General features: G+C 41.8%; 1 long non-coding RNA gene across 1 annotated transcript in view; it reads right to left on the reverse strand.

Moving 5' to 3' along the window:
• LOC126929565 (uncharacterized) overlaps positions 1 to 5,632 on the reverse strand; it is a 53,116-nt gene extending 47,484 nt beyond the window's left edge. Inside the window, exons 1-2 of the long non-coding RNA XR_007717211.1 lie at positions 5,530 to 5,632; positions 1,811 to 1,923 (exon numbers count right to left, since the gene is read on the reverse strand). This is a non-coding gene — a long non-coding RNA (uncharacterized LOC126929565). The remainder of the gene's footprint in view (positions 1 to 1,810; positions 1,924 to 5,529) is intronic.
• Between the last annotated feature and the right edge of the window lie 368 nt (positions 5,633 to 6,000).

Consider the following 6,000-nt stretch of genomic DNA (forward strand, 5'->3'; position numbering starts at 1 on the left):
GGTTGACATGGTGAAATCCTGTCTCTAATAAAAAAACAAAACTTAGCTGTACATGGTGCCTGTACTCCCAGCAACTCAGGACACTGAGGCAGGAGAATCACTTGAACCCAGAAGGTGGAGGGTCGAGTGAGCCAAGATCGCTCCATTGCATTCCAGCCTGTACAACAGAGCGAGACTCAGTCTCTAAATAAATACATAAATACAAAAAAATCCAAGACCTGAAACTATAAAAAAAATCCTGCATGAGAATCTAGCAAATACCCTTCTCAACAGAGGCTTTGGTAAAGCATTTATATGTCAAGTCCCCAAAAGCAATGGCAACAACAGCACTTACTGGTAAGTGGGACCTAATACACAAAAGAGCTGCTGCACAGAACAAGAAAAAACCAACAAAGTCAACACACGGCCTATAGAATGAGGGAAAATATTCAACTATGCATCTGAAAAACGTCTAATATCCAGGATTTATCATAAAGACGTTAAACAAATAATATCAGAAAAAAAAAAAAACCCAACTTATAAATGAGCAAGGGACATGAACACACACTTAAAAGGAGGTGTACCAGTAACCAATGAGAATAAAAACATGTTCGATCTCACTGATATCAGAGAAATGCAAATCAGAAACATACTGAGATACCATCTCACACTGGTCAGAATGGCAATTATGACACACAGTCCACAAACAGAGGCTGGTGGGGCAGATGAGCAAAGAAATGCAGGTCCACTGTAGGGGGAAATGCAAACTAGTTCAGACCCCATGGAGAGCAGTGTGGACATTTCTCAAACAACTTAAAAGAGAATTACCACCCAGCGCTGCAACCCCACTCCTAAGGATCTACCCAAAGGAAAATCCTTCCATACAAAACACACATGCACTTGTATGTTCACGGCAGTACTACTCACAATGGTAAAGACATGGAATCAGCCTTGGTGCCCATCAGCAGTGGATCAGAGAAAGGAAATGTGGTACATACACACCATGGAACACTACACAGCCATAAAAAACAAATCCATGCCCTTACCAGAAACGTGGACAGAGCTGTAGGCCATTATGCCAAAAGGCAAGAACAGAAAACCACAATTTTCAAAACAGCTACAAAGTTCAGTTGTGAATATTCTCTCCACAGAGAAATCATAAGTCTGGAGCTCACAGAGATGCCAGACACTGTGACTTCATTATGATGCTATGTTTACGCATATCAAATTGTTCCTTGCACCTGCTGGTTACATATACATACTCTACAGCAATGAAATTGTTGTCCCATTTTGGTAACATGCGTTCTCACCAGAGTGAGATGATATCTGAGTGTGGTTTTGATTGACTTCTCATGAGGATCAGTAATGTTGATTCAGAATCTTTAATCTGTGCATCCATCTCAGGTCTTCACGTCCTTTGCCCACTCTTACACATCAAACTGAAACAAGCTCACAATAACCTGGCAAACATCACTAACCACAAGCAAAATGTAAAACAAAAACCACACTTAGACACCATCTCATTCTAATTGGAATGAGTGTTACAAAAAAAGAAAAAAAACATTGAAAGAAAGGGAAATGCTGGCGTGTTTCCAGAGACAAAGAGAGACACTCTTCTCCACAGTTCGTGAGAAGGTAATCTAGCACACACACTACAGAAATCACTTGGATGTTCTTTCAAACCTTAAAAGACTCCAATTACCATTTCAACCAGCAATTCTACTACTAGGAATACACTCAAAGTCATTGAAATCAGGACACCAAAGATAGATCTACCCACCCATGTGGATTCCAGCACTTTTCCTAAGAGCCAGTGTAAGCATCAACCTACCTGCTTATCCACAGACGAAGGGAGAAAGAAACTGTTCCACATGTTCACACCGGGATACTCTTCAGACAGAAAACCACAATGAAATCATATCATGGGGAACCACACGGTTGCACCTGGAGGAGATGGTGGTAAATTAAATGAGCAAAGGGGGAGAGAAACAAACCTTGAGTCATCTCACACATGCAGAATCTGAGAAACTATCTCAAACACCTGACGAGCACAATATCGGTTTCCTGAGATTGGGGGAAAAGAGGGGTAATGGGCATGGATTGTAAAAGGGTACAAAGTTACACATCAATGAGAGGAAGAAAATTCTGTTGTTCTATTCCACTGCAGGGTGACCAGGGTTAACAGTATCGGCACATCACTTTCAAAGCAGCTTGACAGAATACTGAAGGTTCTCAGCATAAAGGAATAAACAATCGGAAAAGGTAACAGAAACACTAAGTACCCTGATTTCATCATTCCACAATGTATGCATGGGCCATAACGCCCCACTCTACCCTCTCGTTCTATTGTTTCTTTACTATGAAACACATTTGCTGAAAGAAATAGAAATACGCACTGCTGATTCAGGTGGGACCATGAAGCTCCCTGAGTTTCATCCTCTGCAATCCTGAGACATCCAGACTACATCGGACACATCACATTTCCTGATTTCAAATTTCATGGAAAAGCTAGGGACCCACTTCCACACAGAGCAGTGGAACACAAGAGAGGACCAAGAAGTAAAACCACACACTGAAAACTATCTGATCTAACACAAGATCCACAAAAGTAAGCAAAGGGAAAAGGACACCCTATTCAATCAATGGTGTTGAAATAAGCAGCTAGCCATGTGCAGAAGAATAACACTAGGCCCCTACCTCTCACCAGACACAAAGAGGAACTCAAGATGAATAAAACATATAAACGTAAAAAACTCAAACTATTAAAATCTTACTAAAAACTTGTGAAATATCCTTCTCCACATAGGCTTTGGCAAAGCATTTAGATGGCTAAGTCCTAAAGAGCAACAGCAACAAAAACAAACACTGACAAGTCAGACCGAATACCCGAATACCTGAAAGAGCTGCTGCACAGCAAGAGAGACTACAACAGAGTATACAGACAGCAACAGAGAATGGGAGAACATGTTCCCGAACTGTGCATCTGACCAATGTCTAATATGCAGAATCTACAAGGACCTTCAACAAGTCAACCAGGAGAATAAACAGAAAAAGAATATCCCATTAATAAACAGGCCAGGGATGTGAACACACACTTCTCAAAAGTCGATGTACAAGCAACTAACAAATAGGAAAACATGCTCAAACTCACTCATTACCAGAGAGCTGCCAATCAAAAGCATGATGAGATGCCATCCCTCGCAGGTCACAAGGGTGATGCCCACACAGACAAGGAACACACGCTGGTGAGGCAGCCGAGAAAACGAAATGCTGGTGCGTTTTGGTGGGGATGAAAACTAGTACAGACACCAGTGAAAGCAGATCGAGGATTTCTCAAAGAGCTGCAAACAGAACTACCATCTCACCCAGTAAGCCCACTCCTGTGCATCTACCCAAAGGAAAATCAATCCTTCTATCCAAAAGACACAGGCACTCATACGTTCATGGCAGTATTATTCACATTTTCAAAGACATGGAATCAACCTAGCCATCAACAGTGGATGAGAGGCCGGCACAGAGCCTCACACCTATAATTCTAGAACTTTGGGAAGCCGAGGCAGGTGGATCACTTCAGTCCAGAATTTAAGACCAGTCTGAGCAAAATGGCGAAATCCCATGTCTATAATACAAAAATTAGCTGGATGTGGTGGTGGGCACCTGTAGTCCTATCTAATCCGGCAGCTGAGGTGGGAGGATCACCTGAGAACAGAAGGAGGAAACTGCAGATCACTGGAACTAAGGCCCAAATAGTAAACCAAACGCCACATGTTCTCACTTATAAGCGGGAGCTAAACTTTGAATAGACTCAAACATAAAGAAGAGAACAACAGACACCTGGAATGACCACCAGACCAATCAAAAACAGGAGAGAGGAAGCGTGTGCTGAAGACCCACCCTGTGGGCCCTCTGCTCACTGCCTGGGTTATGGGGTTGTCGGGACCCCAAGTCTCAGCGTCATGCAATCAACAGATGTAACTAACTTGCATATGTACCCTTTAAACTATAATAATAAGAGTAGAAAGCACTAAAAGAAAAATCCAAGGTTAGAACCAAAGAAAATAATAAATGAAAAAACAATCTGTAGTTATTCAAACAATCCATGACTGTCACAAACACAGAACGAGGACCTAAGTGACAGAATGAGGCAGCCAAATACTCTATTCAACATGATACGTAGGGAACACAGTTTTCAAAACCCCAAAAAGACACAATGGGAAAGTGAGTCTGGTTCAATTATTGATTTTGAGAAAACTGAATATCCACAGGAAAAACACTGAAATAGGACCCTTACAATGCACGATACGCAAAATCAACACAAAATGAAGTAAAGACCTAAACTCAATCTTGAAACTGTAAAGGTCCTCTAAGAAAACATAGAGTGGGTGTATATTTTAGGAAACCCTGTATCTATGCAAACAGGCTGCAAAAGGTAAAAAAGCATAACACTAAAAAAAAAGTAGGAAAACTACACCCATAGACAATGCAAGGCTTGGCTCCGTGTGTGTGAGTGTGTGGGCGCGCACGCATGCAGGCACACGCATGTTTGTGTGCTTTGTGGAAGTGGGGTGTTGAACACAAAAGTCACTGCTAACGTACGCAACTATAACCATGTGAGACTAGGTACACTTTATAAATTCTACAGGGAAAAGAAAACAATGAAACAAAAAAAGGAATCCTAAAGACTGGGAGAAATGAAAAAAAAATCCTAACCCTGAAAGAGGTTATTATCTAACACAGACAATAAACTAATATGACTAAGTGAAAAAACAACAAGAACAAAAACAACAAATATCCAAGGTAAAAGGATCTAAATAGACCTGAGAGAAAAGAAAGCAGGAAACTGACCCACAGGTAACAGTTCCTCAATATCACTAATCCTCACAAAAACATGAATCAAAACCATACTCAGTTACCATCTAATTCCACCTAGAATGAGTAATACAAAAGACAAAAATCAAAACTGTTGAAGGCAATGGTCAGTGTAGACTTGCAGAAAAAAAAATCTTCTACACTCTTTGTGGAATGAAAGTTACTATACACACTACAAAAATTTTTGGAAGTTCCTTAAAAAAGTAAAAGGTAGGCTGGGCGCGGTGGCTCACACCTGTAATCTCAGCACTTTCGGAGGCCGAGGCAGTAGGATCACCTGAGGTGGCCGAGGCAGTTGGATCACCTGAGGTCAGGAGTTCGAGACCAGCCTCACCAATATGATGAAATCCCGTCTCTACTGAAAATATAAAAATTAGCTAGGCATGGTTGCAGGTGCCTGTATGCCCAGTCACTCTGGAGGCTTAAGCAGGAGAATGGCTTGAACGCAGGAAGCAGAGCTTGCATTGAGCCGAAATCGCGCCACTGCACTCCAGCCTGAGCGACAAGAGCAAGACTCCATCTTTAAAAAATAAAAAACTAAAGGTAAAAGTACAACTGCCACTCCAGCTAACAATCCCACCACTGGGTACACGTTTAGAGAAAACGAAATCCCTGTGTTATCTGCCTTTTCATGTGTCCTGAAGCACTAGTCACAATAGCCAAGATGTGGAATCAACCTACCTGTCTATCCACAGATGAATGGATAAAGGAACCACAGTATATATACACAAGGAAACACACATCAGCTGTAACACTTCAGGAAATCATGTCATCTGCAACCACTTGGAGAAACCTGGAAGACAATTAGGTAAAATGAAACGAGTCTGCTAGGGAGAGACCCACGCTGCATGACATCAGACATACGAGGAAATATGTCTGATGTCATACAGGAAACTATTTTCCTGTATGAGGATGAGTCTAGGCAAGGTGGTTCATGTGTGTAATCCCAGCACCTTGGGAGGCTAAGGTGGGCAGATCATCTGAGGCCAGAAGTTGGAGACCATCCTGGTGAATATAGCAAAACCCCGCCTGTACTAAAAAATACAAAAATTAGCTGGGCATGATGGCACACACTTGTAATTCTAGCTACTTGGGGGGCAGAGGCACAAAAATCACTTGAACCTGGGAGACAAAGGTTGCAGGAAGCCAAGA

Source organism: Macaca thibetana, chromosome 10 (genome assembly GCF_024542745.1).
Source record: "Macaca thibetana thibetana isolate TM-01 chromosome 10, ASM2454274v1, whole genome shotgun sequence".
In the NCBI taxonomy this organism is placed as follows: Eukaryota; Metazoa; Chordata; class Mammalia; order Primates; family Cercopithecidae; genus Macaca; species Macaca thibetana.